General features: G+C 44.1%; 1 protein-coding gene across 5 annotated transcripts in view; it reads left to right on the top strand.

Moving 5' to 3' along the window:
- Positions 1-11,830: 11,830 nt before the first annotated feature.
- Sulf1 (sulfatase 1) overlaps positions 11,831-18,326 on the top strand; it is a 162,076-nt gene continuing 155,580 nt past the window's right edge. For 4 of the 5 annotated variants that reach the window (XM_087660223.1, XM_087660226.1, XM_087660221.1 and 1 more), the window contains exon 1: positions 11,831-12,011. The gene's annotated coding sequence lies outside the window, so the exon portion shown is untranslated. 5 annotated transcript variants of the gene reach the window in all.

Here is an 18,326-nt window from a genome sequence, read left to right as displayed (position 1 = left end):
GGCAGTAATGGCTGAAACCTGGGTCTTGTCGGAGCTGGGCATGTGTTCTTCCCACTGCACAAACCTGAGCTGCACCTCCAAACCTGAGCTGCACCCCAAACCTGAACTGTGCCCCCAAACCTGAGCTGCACCCCAAACCTGAACTGCGCCCCCAAACCTGAGCTGCACCCCAAACCTGAGCTGCACCTCCAATGCTGAGCTGCACCCCAAACCTGAGCTGCACCCCCAAACATGAGCTGCACCCCAAACATGAGCTGCACCCCAAACATGAGCTGCACCCCAAACATGAGCTGCACCCCCAAACATGAGCTGCACCTCCAAACCTGAGCTGTACCCCCAAACATGAGCTGCACCCCAAACATGAGCTACACCCCAAACATGAGCTGCACCCCCAAACCTGAACTGTGCCCCCAAACCTGAGCTGCACCCCCAAACATGAGCTTCACCCCAAACCTGAACTGCACCCCCAAACTTGAGCTGCACCCCAAACACGTGCTGCACCCCCAAACCTCCACTTCTGTTTTGACTTTGCTATGATCCTGAATTCATTTCTAGTGAGGTTCAAACAGCCTAAATGGCGCCGTTTGCATTTTCCTGCTTATTTCTTTCCACTGCCATCTGGCAGCTATGGCTTCTTACATGGGCTTGGTTTCCGATGTTTGCAGATAATGGTAGCATCTCAAGGAACGATGCAGGACTTTGCGCTTTAACAGAGTTTGTTTCCAGAACAAAATGCAAACACTTGCTTGTGACTTGTTGGCTTGCGATCTGGGGAACTTTCTACTAGCTGACCCGTTGGAGACCCATCCCCCCAAACAAAGTTCCCCTGGATTCAGATCATTGACATTAGTTGATTTTAACTAATGTCATCCCCCAGTCCCAGTTCTGAATTTAAGCAGAGTCCATTTTAACCAATTTAACTCTTCAGAAAAATCTTCATAACTTCATGGTCAATTGCAGACTTTCTTAGATTCAGTGGATACTTCGAAAATAATTTCCCATGTATATTTTCTCTTGAGATTTTTTATATGATTACCCAAATATTTTCCTTAGGAGAGCTTAGTTACCAATAAATAAATGTAACCCATTTCCTAAGAAATGCAGACAGTCAGGCAATAAAAGTGGTGGCACAGCACACATCAAACTTTCTTTAACTTATTTTGGAAAACCATTCAAAAAATATTTCAGGGGGAAAATTAAAAACCCATAACGTTTTTTAATGCTGAAACACTTTCTATTTCCCCCTTGGCATCCTTTAAATCTAATTCCTAATCCAATAATTGGGTTCTCAGTGGTTTATAATGTTATCAGACATGTCTTAGATATTAGAACTCAATCCTGGTTCAAATGAAGCATCAGGAAAGTATGCTTGGCATTGTTCTGAGAAAATAAGGCATGTCAACTTAAACTCCCCGGGGGCCAATTAAGGAAGTTGGAAATGACTGATTAGGAATGCTATTTAAGGACTGCCATGGGGATATTTGCCTTATTTTTAAAAATCAAAAATACATGTAGCTATTAGGCCCCACAGAAGATATAGAGGCCGAGAAAAAGGAAAGGCACTGAGGTCACTCCCTAGGCAACTGTCGGTAATAGGCAGACATGCTGGTTTCCCTGCCATTCAATGCTTCTGTTAGCTGATGAGGGGACTTGATCTTAGTCCTGAATGCAAAACACAGATCACAGGGACCATTTCGTTCTCCTCTTCCCCCCCCCTCCTCCCCCTTTTCTATCCCTCCCTCTCCCTCCCCCTCACCCTCCTCCTCTCTCTTTCTCTGTCTCTGTCTCTCCCCCCACCCTGTTTATTTTTGGAGTTTTGTTATTGCTGTTGTTGCTCTTGCTTGTTTATTTGATTGCTTGGTTTTTCGCTTTGTTTTGTTTTTAAACAGGATCTCACTGTGCAAATGTGACTGGCTTGTGACTCTCTAGGTTACCAGGTTAACCTCGAACTCACAGAGTTCTGTGTATTACAGACCATTCCTTGAGGTCTCACTGTAGTCTCATCTCAGTGCAAAAAGCAGAAATCACTTCTACAATTACAGAAAACTTCTCTATATATCATGAGGGCAGGGAGGCCAGAGGACTGTGAAGGAGACTTGGGATGAATGACCCTAAGCCCTTAAAATCCTCACGAATAGAATGCAAAGCTCTGGGAAAAGGAGAAACTCATTAGTGATATAAATTCTGGAGGTAGGAATTTAAGTCTAGACCCTCCATCTTTCTAGATGTTTGAATTTTTCCACGGCTCTTAATATTTCTTGTCTATAAACCAGAGCTAAAATTAGGACCTTCCTCCTCATGGTTTTTTGTGATGCTTAAAATACTAAGCTGAGTAAATACAACAAAACCTGTACTTCCAAAAGTATTACCTATTACAATGCTGAGGATAGTAAGAACTTGGAAAAACAAGCTTTCCTTTTCGGTGATTGACCAGGTGGGAAAATGGTTGAAATCGAATAATGTTATCTTTATCATTCATTAAAATATGTCAGCCTTTGCAGGGCCTTCCTAAACAGGAGAACGTTAAATGAAATTTTTAACAAGTTACATAGTCTTTTGGAAGGAAGATTGTAGTAACTAATTTTGTTTTCAAAACAAATAAGATGGGAGGTAATGATCCTTGAAGAATGTTGTCTTAGGACCTCTGGCTTCAGTATTGTAGTGGATGATATTGGAAGTAATTAAACCACTAATTAGAGATCCGTCTTGGTGCAAAACAAGGAGAAGGAAGCTGCTTCCATGGTAGCTTCTGACATATTCCCTTGAAAGCAAAGCTTTTGTTAAGTTGAACCAGAAAGCAGTGCTTAGCATAAGAAAGGGTTAACAGCTTAGGGGTGTCCTCATTCTTTTTTAAAGAGAGATTTGTCGGAAAATACTTGACAAATTTGCCTTTAAATGCAAAAATATTGTGACTGTCCTTTCTGCAGATTCACCAGGGAACTTAGCCGATGGGGAGAAAAAGCTGTGGCTGTCAAAAGAATAAGCCAAGACATTGAATAACTATCGAGAGGAAAGAATCCGTTTTTTATTATTTTACAGAGGGTTCTTTTTTCATGGCCTATTGTGAATGACTAAGGATAACTTTCCTATGAGTAAGTCAACAACAGATTTGTTGAATATCTTTTCAAATGAATCTAATAGAAATCTAAATTTTTATTTAGCCTATGGATTCACAAAACAGCCAAACACTGTCACTTGTTGAAAAGAACAACTAAAAAATAAAATAAAATAACAACAATAAAGAAAATTTAGAACCACTAAATAGTCATAGTCAGGGGCAATTTTTTGCGTCTGTAAGCTCTGTGTTCATCGTGAAGACCATCATAATTAGCAAGTTTGTGTGGGCAGCGGTTTTCCATCCGCTTCTCACAAACTTCTGGAATGTTCACTTTCCAATACTGGTGAGTGCAAGACACATTATTTTCCTTTTATATGTATTTTTAAGTTTCAGGTTTTTAAAAACAGGCTCTGTTCTAGACAGCGGCAAACACTCCACCAACTGAATCCTACGTCCTAATTCCCAAACTTCCACTCTTGGGGTGAGAAGAGCAGGTAGGCCAAACTACCAAGTCCACTGTCCAAGGGCTGTGTTCTCAGCAGGTAAGTGATTTCCAATGCTATCTAATCTCAGGCAGATGGGGCCCTGCTGTGGTGCTAGAAATAGAGTCTACATGTTCTATAAGATAGGTACTGAAAATTCTTATATGACTTAATTTGTTGCCCCAGTGGTAGCACCTTGTAGTCATTCCAGCACTTGGGATGTAGAGGATGAGTTCAAGGCTATCCTCTGGTACATAGAGACTTGCAGGTTACAGGAGATACTGCCTCAAACTCCCTCAAAACTCTCTCTCTCTCTTTCCTACCCTCCCTCCATTCTCCCCTCCTTCCCCACCCCTCTCTCTTCCTCCCTCTCTCCCTCTCCCTACACCCCCCTCTCTTCCTTCTGCCTCCTCCCTCCCCTGCCCCCCCACACACAATGACTTACCACGTAACACATGTGTGCTGTGTCTGAAAAAAAGAGATGCAGAGGACAAATTAGTGTCTCTTCTGCACACTGATACGACCTGGACGTTAATTGGTTTGGAGGCCTATGAAAAGGGCATTTCATAGTCAGTTCTCAAATTCCAGACCCTCCTGTCTCCACTTCCCCTGTGGTCGGATCACAGGCATGTCCTGTTTTACTCTTCTTGCCCTGTGTGTCCAGTTCTCTGTCCTCTCGGCTGTATTGCTTGAACGGTTATTGGCTGGACTATCGTTTTCTATTTTTCTCCTCATATGAAGCTCAGCTCCATATTTTAAATCTTTCAGGCAAGCCGTGAACTCTTCATTTTTGTATATGTGTCCCTGGATGAAAAGCTGCAAACCTTCTTAAATTTCTCAGCCATTAAGCAAGAAACTGGGGCATATTCTTGCCCTACATTCGAGTTGCCGTGTGACCCAGAGAAGGAATCGTTGTAGCCCAGGATCAGATGCCTATTGCTTCAAAACCGTCTGTGTAACATCTATCTCCCTGATATAGCCCCAAACCTCTAAACCCATATATGAAAAGTGCACATGAAAGTAAGGCAAGATGAGGTCTCTTAGGCTCTGCCCCACTTTTTATGGTAAAGCATGGCTGGCCATAAGAAAATACCACTTTGCCCAGTAATCGTGAAACAAAGCTCTCTTGTCCTCACCTACATAACCCATACATCTGAATCACTCCGACACGCTGATAGCTTACAGAAGAAATACCACATAACTGAAAATACTCTGTGCATTTGAATTCACATTGACTCCTTCAGTAATGTAATACAGCCACAGTAAAACATAATTATTGCAAGGGAATATTTGCAGTTTTGAATTTTGTGCCTTGCTTTTTAGAGAGAAATGTGTGAGTTAATAGATTAATTCTTGAAGATCATTAGTGTTCTATCCATGGCTCAGAGACTGCCTTTATGCCGTTGTGGGGTGTGTTTTTGTCTACTGTCCCTTCCCTTCCAAAAAGCTCCTACTACGTATTCCAGACATCGACCAATGCCCACGGCTGCACCCAGGTTTCTCCCTGTCCCAGTCTGCTGAGATGGAATCTGGCAGCTCACAATGGTTGGCCTCTGATACTAGGTCAAACCCATGGCCCATTTGTCTGCTTTCATCCACATTACTGGCATTGATTAGGAAATAAATATATTATAAAGCAAAGATGACAACCCGACTTTCCAGACTTAGCGTATGTTTTGTTCCGTTTACCCACAACTATACCTGCAAGTCAGTGCAATCAAACCTCGGGATCCTATTGCTAAAGTCCCATTTGTTTCCTCTCACACATCTAATACTCTGCTTTAATGGGAACTGAAGCCCAGGGCCCCAACACTACTGTGGCGGTTTGTATATGCTTGGCCCAGGGAGTAGCGCTATTAAGAGGTGTGGCCTTTTGGTAGCGGGTGTGTCACAGTGGAATTGGGCTTAAATACTCTCATCCTAGCTGCCCATAAGGCAGTTTTCTGCTAGCAGCCTTCAGATGAAGACGTAGACCTCTCAACTCCTCCTGCACCATGCCTGCCTGGATGCTCCCATGTTCCCACCTTGATGGATACTGGACTGATCCTCTGAACTGATAAGCCATCCCCAATTAAATGTCCTTTATAAGACTTGCCTTGGTCATAGTGTCTGTTCAAAATAGTAAAACCCGAAGATAACCACTTTCTGTGAAATGGATTTTGAATTGATTTCTAAGACATTTAGGGTTGTATTGTCATAATTCTATGAAATCCACCATTTTGGACTAAATTATCCCATATGTGGGTCACTCTTCCCTAAGTTGTTCTCCACTTCCACCTCACCCTCGTCCAATAATTTAAAGTTTATCTACACACACTTTTCAGTCTATTTAAGGTTGTGCTGGCGGAGAAGCTTTGCTTCATTGATAAAACCCTTCTCTGTATCCAGACATGGTAGTATACGCCTTTAATCCCAGCAGAGGCAGAGGGATCTGTGAGTTCTAGACCAGCTTGCTCTACAGAACAAGTTCCAAGCCAGTCAAGGCTACATAGAAAGATCCTGACTTGGAAAACAAAGACAGAAACCTCACCGTTTGATGTGACAACTCCCCCTGGCTTGAGGATGATCTAGCAAGAGGAAACCTTACAGCCGCTGCAAATCTGAGTCCAATGCTGGTCTCGCAGCACATGTATTCATATGGTAAGCAACCATGTCCTCTCCTCATACTGTGGAAAGGGCAGTAAAGTTAAGCTGAGGTGGATGCAGGAAGTCCCAGGGTTGTGCAGTCTTGCGTGATTTAGAACTGTAGGCTAATCTAGTTGCAAGACGTAAAGTGTGTCTGTGGACACATTATGATATCAATGGGCTAGTTGTTATACATGTTTCTAGTGGCATGAGACTTTACGTGTCTCTGCCATTTGCTTAACACACACATTTTCAGGAGTGCTTTCAGCAAAGCAAAGATTTCCTCAGTGTAAGGTACGCACTGTGTTTCTGCTTCTGACACTCAAATTACAGGGGCTCTTAGGAGCCAACCCCATGCTCTGTTTGGTTCTTATTTTGAAACAGGATATATCCCAGACTGCCCTGATATTTGTATGTATTCCAGGCTAGCCTCCACTCACACTTACCTTGTCCCGGTTCCCAGATGCCATATTTGGGGTGTAGCTCACTGTTAGACCATGCTCCCAGAATGCTGAAGCCTGGATTTGATGTCCAGAAATACAGAAGTAGGGGGAGGGTGTAGAAGAGAAAGAGAAGAGATTACTTTAGATTTGGGAACATTTTATTTCTGATTATTCTTGTGTATTTATGTACATATGGAGGCCAGACATTGACCCTGGATATCTTCCGCAGATGTTTTTCTCTTTCTTTCTTCCTTCTTTCTTTCTTTCTTTCTTTCTCTCTTTCTTTCTTTCTCTCTTCCTTCCTTCCTTCCTTCCTTCCTCCCTTTCTTCCTTTCTCTCATTCTTTTTTAAAGATAGGACTCTCGCTGCAACCAAAGCTCACTAATTTTGCTAGACTGACAGACCAGGGAACCCCAGAGAGTCCCCTGCAGTCCCTTCCCAGTGCTGGGATTACAAGTGTTTTCTACAGGGTCCAACAGTTTTTATATGGGTTCTGGAAGATCAAACCCAGGTGTTTTAGTTACTTTTCTAGTACTGTGATAAAACACCATAACCAAGGCAAAAAGATGGGTGTAATTCGTGTAATTCGTGGCTTAGGGTTTCAGAGAGTTAGAAGCAATGACGGCAGAGCATAGTCAAGGCAGGAACAACTGCGAGCTTTCATCTTGACCCACAAGTGGGAGGCAGAGAGAAACACTAGGAGTGGCATGAGTCTTTTGAAACCTCATAGATGGCCCCTAGCAACACACCAATCTTTGACAAGGCCACACCTCCTAATCCTTCCCAAACAGTTCTAGCAAATATTCAAAGATATGAGCGTTTGGGGGCCATGTCATTTAAACTACCATACCAGGTTCCCATGTTTGCATACCAAGCACTTTGCTCACTAAGACATCTCCCCACTTCACATTCCTAATTATTCTCTTTTTTTTATATTTTTTTCTAATTATTCTTTTTATGTCAAAACCAGTGTCAGAAAAAATGTTGGGACAGGGAGAAATATAAAACTTCCACTCTGGTCGTCACAATATTAAACATGGCCAGTACAAAAGCCAGGCTGCTAAACTGTTTCTCTAACTCTAGAAAAATGATTATCCATAGAAAAACACTAAGTTAAAATTGACCTTGAAGCTGGCAAGAACAAGTAAGGTACTCGCTATGTAAGCTGATGACCTGAGTCTGACTCCTGGAAAAGGAAGTATAGAATGTACTCTACAAAGTTGTCCTCTGACTTTCATACTCTTAGGCACTCAAGCACAAATACTCTCTCTCTCTCTCTCTCTCTCTCTCTCTCTCACACACACACACATACACACAGAAAGACAAATCATAAAATAATGTTTTTAAAAATTATTTTTTAGTCTACTAATTATTTTATTCATATAATTTTATGTCCATGAATGATTTGCCTGTGTCTATGTAAGTGTGCCACATATGTGTCTGGTGCTGGTGGGGGTCAGAAGGAGGAATCATAGTCCCTGAAACTAGAGCTTTGTGAGGTTGAAAACCACTGTAGGGGTACTGCGAGAGCAGCAAGTGCTCCTAACTGCTGAGCCATCTCTCCATATCCCTTAATACAAAGTTAAGTTCATTTTTAACTGAGCTGTGTCTAAAGAAGATAAGCAAGCATAAACTAGGAATGTTGTGGCTTGCTGAGTTCTCACAATCGGAAGCACTGTTGGGAGGTCTTTTCCTTCTCCTTGTCTGACACCAACCTGCCCAGGTCCATCGCACATCCGGATCTTTTAGCTGCATAGCTCACTTGTAGCACTCTCTCAGAGCTGAGCTGCTCTGCAGATGTCACCTTCCTCCACACCTGGGACATCTCTCTCAGCCTCCCTGATCACTGGGTCAGTGTTCTTGGCCAAGTGGCATCATCAGGGGAAAAGACACAGGATGCTCTGTGTGACCCAAATCCTCATACCAGGCTCTGCCCCCTCCCCTCTCTCCCCTTCTTCCCCTCCTCTCCCCTCCCCTCTCCAGTCCCTCTCCTCCTTCCCCTCCTCTCCCCTCCCCTCTCCAGTCCCCTCCCCTCCCATTGGTAAACTTTGATGCTGGCTTTGTTCTCTTTTTCTCAAGCAGGACAAACAAGTGGTTTTTCTTGTTCACTTTAATGGTTCTTTCAATAAAACGGGGTGGCGTAGGGCTTTCTGATAGGTGTTTCTGTTTAATGAGGTTTTTATTTTACTGTATTGGCTTCTCTGAAAGGAAATTATGAGCAGCAAACAGCTGATAATGGAACAAGAAGGGGAAGAAACAATAACCAAGAGAGGCCAACATTAATGCAGCAGCAGATGCGCTCGCTGGAGCTGGGGGATTAAAAGCCACTTCCCTTCTCCCTTGGCCACCATTGTGTTAGCAAAAACGTGAGTGTGGGCCCTCATGTGCCAGTTGCGTGTGTGTGTGTGTGTGTGTGTGTGTGTGTGTGTGTGTGTGTGTGTGTGTGTGTGTGTGTGTGATATGGCTATAGATACAGACTCGTCTAAACTACCATCTGTGGAGGAAGAAGGGTGGAGAGCCCGGTCTAGACAAAGATGAGTGAAGCTTGGAGTGCCGGGTTTACAAGGGCTGGTCGGTTACCATGGAAACTAATTGGAGCTAATAAGTAAAGGGACGTTTTAACTGTGGGAACAGAATAGGAGAGGCTGTTCCTCAATATCACCGTTACCTATTAATCTTCCATTTTAGGAGCGTCCTGCCTCAGTTTCCAGGATGAAGCAATTCGTTCTGCACGGAGCTCCCCCATCCTCTTCCTTCTGACTTTACAGTGCTCGATATCATCTTAAAACACAATGTATTTTAAGTTTAGATCTTTCAAGGCAGAATCAATTTCACTTTTTATTCCCCTTAAAAAAAATAAACTGTTTGCAGACGGCAAGGAGAAAGCGAGGGAAGTAATGGAAAATTCTTCTAAACAGGCACTGCGCCGGGCAGGCAGGCAGGCTGCAGAGACAAGGGAGCCAGGACCTCAGCCTGCAGCCCCAGACTCAGGGTTGGGGTTGAGCTGATTTCCCCTAACAAAAACATTTCAAAACAAGAAAAAAACGCATCCTTGTGATTAGTTTTACTGTCCACCTGAAAGGTATCACAGCCCGCCACTACAAAGGGACACAGAACAAGCATGGGCCAGCATCTACAGCAGCCTTGAACTTTTTACTTAAAACAAGTATTAAATGGGATAAATAGCTGGAAAAAAAATCAAGAAAAGAGACGGAATCGCCAAAATCTAATGAAAAGCTCTATAGTGGAATGTAGAATGAAAAGTTCGCGTTGAAAAGCGTCTCAAACAATAACGTAAGTCAGAGACAGGACCCCTTGGGAAATGTCTCCTGGAAGGGAGGTTGCAAGCCCAGGATGGATGAAACATATTGATTTAACACCTTGACGGTTTCTTAAGTTTTACTTTTGTAACTCAACTTACAGTTTAAGAGATTGCAAACTGACTTAATAATGTCTCCCGGGTCTTTGCTTCTATGCCGTTGAGGCAGTCCAGATTTCCAGCCTGAGGTCTGGCTGAATTAACTATCACCCACTCCTCCAAAAACAAGACGGAATAAAATTGCCCGACAGTAATTGGCACTATTAAAATTTTACGGTGCCCCAGGGAAGCGTTGGGCCTGTCCTGCCAATTGCACTGTTGACAATGTCTGTGTTGCTTATGTATGTGGATGTGGGTGCCTGGAGTCCTGGGTAGCTTAGTGAGTTTGTGATACATTGTAAAGCGGACACCTTATAATCACTCTGGGAAGATAATAAGCAAATGAAGTCAGAACTCCCACCTCCCCACCCGCCTCCCCTTCCTTTTTCCTGAGGACACAGTAGGGGAGATATCACTCCAGCAAGCTCTCCTTTCCTCCTCTCTGTGCTTTGTAAACTTGCATCGGGAGAAAGTGATATATAACATCACAGAAACAGGTGAAGCAGAGAGAGCCAATCAGCCAATGTGGCTTCTTACTGAAAAAAAAATCTTTTTATGACATGGATACGCCAAATATCAGCTACCTATTTGTAATCTGGACTTCTAAACCTTCCTCCCATCCCCTCCCCCACTCCCATAAGTGATCGGTTTTCTCACCACAAAGCTCAAAAGGTGTAATATTTAAATGTTAGCCTCCAACAGGCACAGCTAGGCAGTAGGTGGTATTTAAAATTCCTCTTTACTCTTTAAGATTATCCAAATTCCTTGAATGTCTGATGGAATTTTTGAAAGGATAAGATTTTTTTTAAGTAAGGAATTTATTTCTCAAAATCGTCTTATCTGTAACAAATGTAATACTTTTCTGAGTCAGGTTATCAATGTAATTACTTTTATAAGAACAATTTTCAGAGAAACTACCTTTTGAGAAAAAAAAGTACACAAGAAGGATGTATTAAACACCCCCAAATTGAAAACACTTCAAGGCAAAATAGTTAATGAGATGCTCGGGCTACGTGGATGTTATAAGCACAATTAACTAGAAACCAATAAAAATAATTGCTGGCAGAGTGTAGCCTTCTAGTTCCAGGAGCTGTGGTCCAGAGACGGCTGTGGATGTAGGAAGTGATTAAAAGCCAGCTTTATCTGGGAAAGCGTGAGCTGCTTTGGAGAAGTAGAGCGAAATGGTTTTCATTGGCCATCTCTGCTTAGCCGGAGAGACACGTGAAGAGCCCAGGGAGAAAAAGAAGTTTCGGCTCAAAGCTGCGACACCACCCCCCAAGCCCTTCCAGGAATGTTGGAGGCTGCCGCCCCCAATCAAAGGGAGGTAGGAGTTTAGATTTCAAAATGTAGATGTCACATTTCAGTGCAAACTACTCCCACATTTAACACTTTATCAGCATGACAAGAAGAATCTTTTATCTCCCGTGGAGTGATGGGGGGAGCGGCTGGCTGAGGACATTGCCCTCAATAGACGGGCTGTAAAAGATTTTTAGTGTTCCTGGGCATCCCACCGAGAACCCCCTCCACCCACCGAGGAGCACAGAGACTTGTGAAAAGTAAGGCACAACTGGCCACCAGAATAATTCATCCGCTCTACCTTCCCCGCCGCACCTCCCACTCCTCTTTTTGTAGCAGTCCTTTCTCTCCGAAAATCTCAGGTTACTTGGCTGGGGAGTTCTCCGACCTCCCCGTCCCTGCCCAGCCCTCCGCCTCCAATCGGTGCGAGACTCTCAGTCCCAGCAATTGGATTGGGCAGCCTGTCTTGACACAGCACTGTGCTGAGTGCTTGAGGACGTGTTTCAACAGATGGTTGGGGTTAGCGTGTGTCATCACATTCGAGTGGGGATTAAGAGAAGGAAGGCTGCCCTGCTGGAGCTGTGTGGTCTTCTCCAAGTGAGAGTTGCAGGCAAAATCCAAGTACTTGGCTTTGGGGAAGAGGAGGAGGAATTCATTTGCAGCAGCCACAAGAAACGCTGTGTTTTCAGGTAAAGTAAAAGACACCAAATCAATTCTCTCTCTCTCTCTCTCTCTCTCTCTCTCTCTCTCTCTCTCTCTCTCTCTCTCTCTCTCTCTCTCTCTCCCCCCTTCCTCCTCTCTCCCTCTCTCCTCTCCTATCCCCTCCCTCTCCCTCTCTCTCTTTCTCGCTCTCTCCCTCTCTCTCGCCGTAGTTTGGAATGTAATGCTAGCCCAGCACACTTGTCAAAGCCGGTCCTCGCCGTTCCATCAATGCTGCTATTGTACGGCTGACAGATAACAGTGCTCATAGCTCCGGCTCGGCTATCTTTGTAGCGCTAACGCTTCTCGGACGTTGCTTTGGAAGGTGTAACGAAGAAACTGTCTTTGGGAGCCTGGGTGCCATGAGGTCCCCGTTATAGTCGCAAAAAAGTAGGTGCGGATTGCTCATCAAGGATGGGCAAGGCCAAGAAAGCGTTTGTTTTAGCTCTCACCATTAAAGAGTTCACTTTGAAGCTGTTGCGTTCCCCTTCTCAAAAAGGAAAGATTCTTAGGGTCTATGGTCAGCCGACAGAGTCGGAAACGCTTTGTTAACCGAATTTGTGCAAGGTAGATTGGGTCGATTTGGGATGGAGCCCAAATGGGTTTTTAATCATTTTTGGAAACTAAGTCTGGTTGGGGCTGGCTACCGTCGGTGCAGCCTTTGGGTCGGCTCTGAAACCCAAATGCTCAGAACTGGAAGCAAAGCAAATAGGGAGGTAGGAGGAAGTCGCTCTCTAACGTAGCCCAGTGCCGCTGCAGAGGGAGCAGATGGATGTAATTCACTTGCAGATCTGTGTGTGAGTTTTACAAGTGAGGAAAAACTGAAGGAGCCTATCTGGGATGGACCATTGAAGTCGATGCGTTTATAGGCTTTAAACAATGTTAATTAAATGTAAATAGATGTTCAGCTCTGCCTATAAACAAATAAACAAAAAGATTTTAATTACAAATTAGTCATTGGAAATTAATGGTCATCCGGGTGCCCAGCAACAGTAAGTGAGTTGTCATCTGATGTGCGGCTAACTGCTCTGCCAAAATCACCCACCAGGATTTAATTGAATGGAATATAACAAGGGACATTACATGCTACATCTTGTGTCATTAAAAAAAAAAGAGCCTTTCAAATTGGTGCCTTATTTTCTGAGGGACTGAAAGGGTATTTTTATTTTTTCAAGTGTTTGAGCAGGATGGGTGAGTCTGGGCTACTATTTTCACTGCACTCAGAGACTGACTTGCTCCCTGAGAAACCTACTCTTGTCCTACAGGGATTGGGAAATTGGGTAGAGCAATGCAACCTGGTCCTTACACTTGCAGGTGACAGATTTTTGTACAGAGCACTGCAGGTAGGAGCTATGTGATAGGCAGAGACGCCAGGGACGCTGTGATTTGACTTGAGGTCTCTAACGTTTGGTTTCAGTCTCATATTTTTGTAATCATAGAACTGATTTTTAAAAAAACCATCTTAAAAACAAAAGTTAAGACAAAACCAGTATCCCAGTACAGTGCTGAGGTGTCTGTTGTCCGGATGTCCTGCAGTCAAGGTCTGAACATCTTCAGTGAAGAGCATTGCCCCACAGTGATTCTGAGCGCTATCTGAGCCCCAATATTACATAACCAAAGGGTAATAGGACCTAGTTCATGAGCTGAAGCCGTTTGGAATTCCATTCATTCCTTATTAGTTTTGCTATGGAACTGAGGTTTCAAATGTGAATAGGGAAAGGGAGACAAATACCTCCCATCGTATCAGCATCAGTGCTCCTTACAGCAAGGAGCAGGTTCAGAGCTTACTGACCAGGCCATTTTGGTACCCGTGTAGCATTATTTCATGACAAGGTAGAGCCCCGTTGTTGGGCTGGCTTTCACCCAAGGAGAGGTCCCACAATGGTATTCTAACAAGGGCAAGGACGAGCTTCTGCTTATGAATACAAAGTCTCAGGGGCCCCATGAGCCTCTGCCTGGAGACTGAGCATCAAGCTGGCTGGTCGGGAAGCAGATAATATGGAAGACTTCTCTTTTCCCACCCCAAAGAACCACCTGTCCAAGGCAGCAGGGCGTTAACCAGACACAGTGCTGGAACATAGGAGTTCATACCTGGAAGACACACGCTTCGGTTCCGGCTCCCTAACAAAGCAATGTAAAATAACTCACTGAACAGAAAGTGCTAACTTAAAGGACAATGCCCTGTGCGCAATCTCCATTTCTTGTCAAAATCTGGATCTACCCAGTCCAGATGGCGAACATTGACTTATTTGTGGTGACTTCTACATCCCTCAGTGTGACATTTGGTCTCTTCCTGACAGCACTATGTGCTAACACGAGGAATTCCTATTAGTATTATCACAGCTGTAGGACACACAGGAGTCCCTTAGGGCAATAACCTGAGTGGGGTGAGGTTCTGCGTGTTGTGTAGTTGTGCCCTTCTACCCAGATTTGAATTAAGTTGAAATTTCTGAGAGATGGATGGAAAGCTTGATTCATGAAAGTTACAGAATTCACTTTTTATGATGGAGGGGCTTGCTGGAATTCATTAATTAGGGTCTTTGTGGATTGGATGGGGACCTCCATCGAGATACTAAAATGAGTGTCTGTATTCTGTTTCCGTCTGGAGAACTTAATGGGCCATGAGACAGATTGTTGTAGCCTTTCTATTGTCACGGTTCAGCCAAGTGGTAAGTGTGACACTTCTCTTTTCCTAACTCCCTGTGCATAGAATAAGGTTTGGGATTTGAACGTTCTGCTCTTTCCCGTCCAAAGGAGAATTTCCTGTGCTGAGTCCTGTATAGTATTGGATAGCCCCAACCTTCGCCATGTGAATCAGGCCACCTAATGGGTCCAGTCAGGACATCTGGTCTTTTTTTTTTCTGCATGCGAAACCATGCATAGCCAGAATGAATTTAAGGGGATTTCAGCTTTATAAACTGCTCTAAATATTCCTATTTTTGTCATTATTGACATTGGGACAAAGAGGCTCTTGTCTGAAATGAAGTATGAGACCATACGATTAACTCACCTTTATGTAAGATCCATGGGAAAAAAAGTGGAAAGAAGGTATCTTGCAGGAAATAGTGCCGGAAAATGATTCCTGTTTAAAACTATTTTCAATTCATGCTCACAGTGTTGGGGAGGAAGGGGAAAGCCTGTGAACTTCCCTCTCAGCCTCTTCCCTCCTCCCTCCTCCCTACAGCCAATCTGTCATCAAATCCTAAGAGTCCTTCCTTTAATATATCTTCCACATCTGGCCTGCAGCTACTGCCCCAATGCAATGATTCTCTCACAAGTGAGCTGTCGCAACAGTCTCCTAACCGGTCCTCTTTGTCTCCATTTCTCTCTGTGAATATGCTGGCAACTGAGGCCTCAGGCACAGAGAGCTACGTATTCCTCCACTGAATTGTACCTTCATATGCTGGCCCCACTGATTTTTTTTCAGTCATATTCCCACCCATCCCACAAGGGCAAAAGCTGTGTTTTGCTTGCAAGGACAGCGACCAGGTCAGTGTCCACACCTTCTGAATTTCTTCATCCTGATCCTTTGCAACTTGCTTGAGTGGTGAGCTCATTTCATGTATGTTGCTCATCTAGGGGCCTAGGAATGGAACCCAGAGCCTCTGTGCTGAGCAAGTGTTCTCCACTGAGCTATACACTAAGGCCACGTGGTTCTTTCTGGCTCTACATTCACAAGCCTATGTATGAAAAGGATCATTTCAGTCACCCACATCTACTTAGCATTCAGAGTTTGAACTTGATCTTACATTCTCCCAAAGGCCACCAACCACTCCCACTGATGGCAGCCTTCCGTCTCTTGATGCTGGCCCTTAGCGAGTTAGTACCCACTGTACCTAGCACACTTGCTTTATTTTATATCCTGCTTTGGTGGTTTGCTTATTTTATCTTGATGCTCCTCAGGTAAGGTGACAGGGACTAGCCTGTTTTACATTCTTCTCCACAGAGGACACAATGTGTGTTCACCAACTCACAGACACGCTCAGACGCTTAAGGCACTTTCTAGTAATCCCCTTCAGAGCCATGAGCCAACGTTTAGTGCTTCCTCCTCATCCATTCATTATAAAGGAGGAACAGGCACGAAACTCAATTGGTTTTATTTTAGGAGCCCTTAGGGGAGGCATCACTTTTAGTCAAAATGTGAAATTATTGTCCCAAGTCAAGATTGTTAGGCAAAAAAAAATCCCCATTTATTTCAACATCCCTTGATTACTCTGCCCCGATCACTTAAAATAGCAACTGTGGCTGTAGATCTGGGTAGTCCAAGCCCGTGTTCTAATCCAGAGATGATATTGCTTGTCTATGCAGCCTTGAACAGGGAACGAACAGCGGTTAAGTGTCTATAAGATGGACACACAGGTATTCACTTTAGAATGTTGTGAACAAAACATCTCGTCTACAGAATACATCACAGTAGATCTACTGTTGGATGATTAGTAACCATGGGAGGTGGACGGGTGCACTCAAGGTCTACACCCACCATGTAGGAAGGAGCCGCCTCTGTCTCCTCACTGGTCCTTCGGTCTCGTCCTGCTCTGCTCAGTGAGCATTTCCAAAGGCAAGAGAAGTGGAGACGGGAGGGGACGTTAAGGGAAAAGGTAGTTTGGGCTGGGAGGGATTTGAAGTAACTGCGTTGATGAATCTCTGAGGTCCGCACTGAGCCAGTGCATGCTGCTTGGAGGAGCCAGGTCCTGAGTTCAGCACTAAGGATAAGAAAGAGCAGGGACAGCCAAAGTGGACCATCCTCCAAGATCCCTTCTCCTCCTCCGGCACACAATCTAGAAAGGAACCAAGAGGGTTTAAGAAACGGTTCAGGAGTTAAAAGCACTAGCTGCTGTCAGAGGATCCAGATTCAACTTTTCTGTATGTACACGGTGGCTCATACCATCTATAGCTCCAGTTTTAGGGAATCCAGGGCTATACTCTGACTTCTGCAGGCATTCAAGCAAGCAAGTGATTTACAAACATACAGGCAGACCACGCACGCACACACACACACACACACACACACAGAGTCACATATACACACACTCACATTCACACAAACACACACACAAAATATACACTCATACACACACACTCTTACACACACACACAAAATATACACTCATACACTCATACACTCATACACTCATACACTCATACACACACACACACACACACACACACACACACATATCAAACCAGACCAAAGAAACAAAGGATTTAGGTCAGACTTCCAGAAGTAATTGGTTAAGAAACACAACATATAGCTAGGCAAGAGAGAGAAGGGATCATTACCTCTAAAACAAGTTTAGCACAAAACTAATGCAGTCGGCCTGAGTCCCTCGCTTGCTGCCAAACTCCATATCTACCAGGGAACTGGAATCTTCCATTGGTACCTCTTTTCAGGAAGTACAACTGAACGAGACGTTCTCTCACATAACCTTTGTGGAAGGACACTGGCCGTTTCACCCATTTTCAGGAGCTGGAAAGGTCAAAGGGTCTTCTTCCCACTCTGATCACCTGGGCTGCCATGCAGTGGACCAGGAAAAAGGGAGAATCAAAAAACGTCGCCCCCAACACATCCCGCCCCACTAAAAACTAGAGACTCTGCCCTGCAGACCCCTTCCCCTTCAGACTTTAGAACTTTGAAAAAGCATGGACTCTTAATTGCCTGGCTACATTTTCAATTGCAGCAGCCAAGCCCTTAAAATATGTGGCTTCTGAACTCCCAATTAATAATGTACCAAGGTCTTACTAATTTATAAAAGGTTCTATTTTCAAAGTGAAAACCTCGCCTGGTTTTGGTTTCCCTTGAGACGATTTTATCGTGTAGCCCAGGTTGCCCCGAAACTCAGGATCTTCTGGTTTCCACCTCTCAGGCTCTGGGATAAGAGAGATATGGGCTCCCACTGTCAACATCCACTGTAATATCTTTTCTGTTTCTGTTTTTGTTTGTTTTTAACAACGCAAGTGCCAACATAGGAAACAATTTCCATGTTTCTAAAATGCGGATCTAAGGGACAGAGCAACACACCTCTGTCTCGCTGCAGTGGGTTCAGAAATTGGTTGGTTGAGACAGGTCCGTTCAGACATCATGTGTCTGGGTGAGGAGTCTTCATTGTCAAAGGTAGAGTCTCCCGAAAATGTGTCTGTAGATTCATGTTGTACAAATTCCAACATGAGGTTAATAGTCAGAACCAGGAGGAACCTGGGAACCGCCAAGAGCCAGGTGGCTCTTGTTTAAATAAAGAAGGCTGTCCTGAGGTGGCTCAGTGGGTAAAGCATTTGCCACACCAGCCCACGTAAAAGTAGGAGAAAAC

This window comes from Rattus norvegicus, chromosome 5 (assembly GCF_021556685.1).
Source record: "Rattus norvegicus strain SHRSP/BbbUtx chromosome 5, alternate assembly SHRSP_T2T, whole genome shotgun sequence".
Classification (NCBI taxonomy): domain Eukaryota; kingdom Metazoa; phylum Chordata; class Mammalia; order Rodentia; family Muridae; genus Rattus; species Rattus norvegicus.
This window is presented reverse-complemented; position numbering and strand designations above follow the sequence as displayed.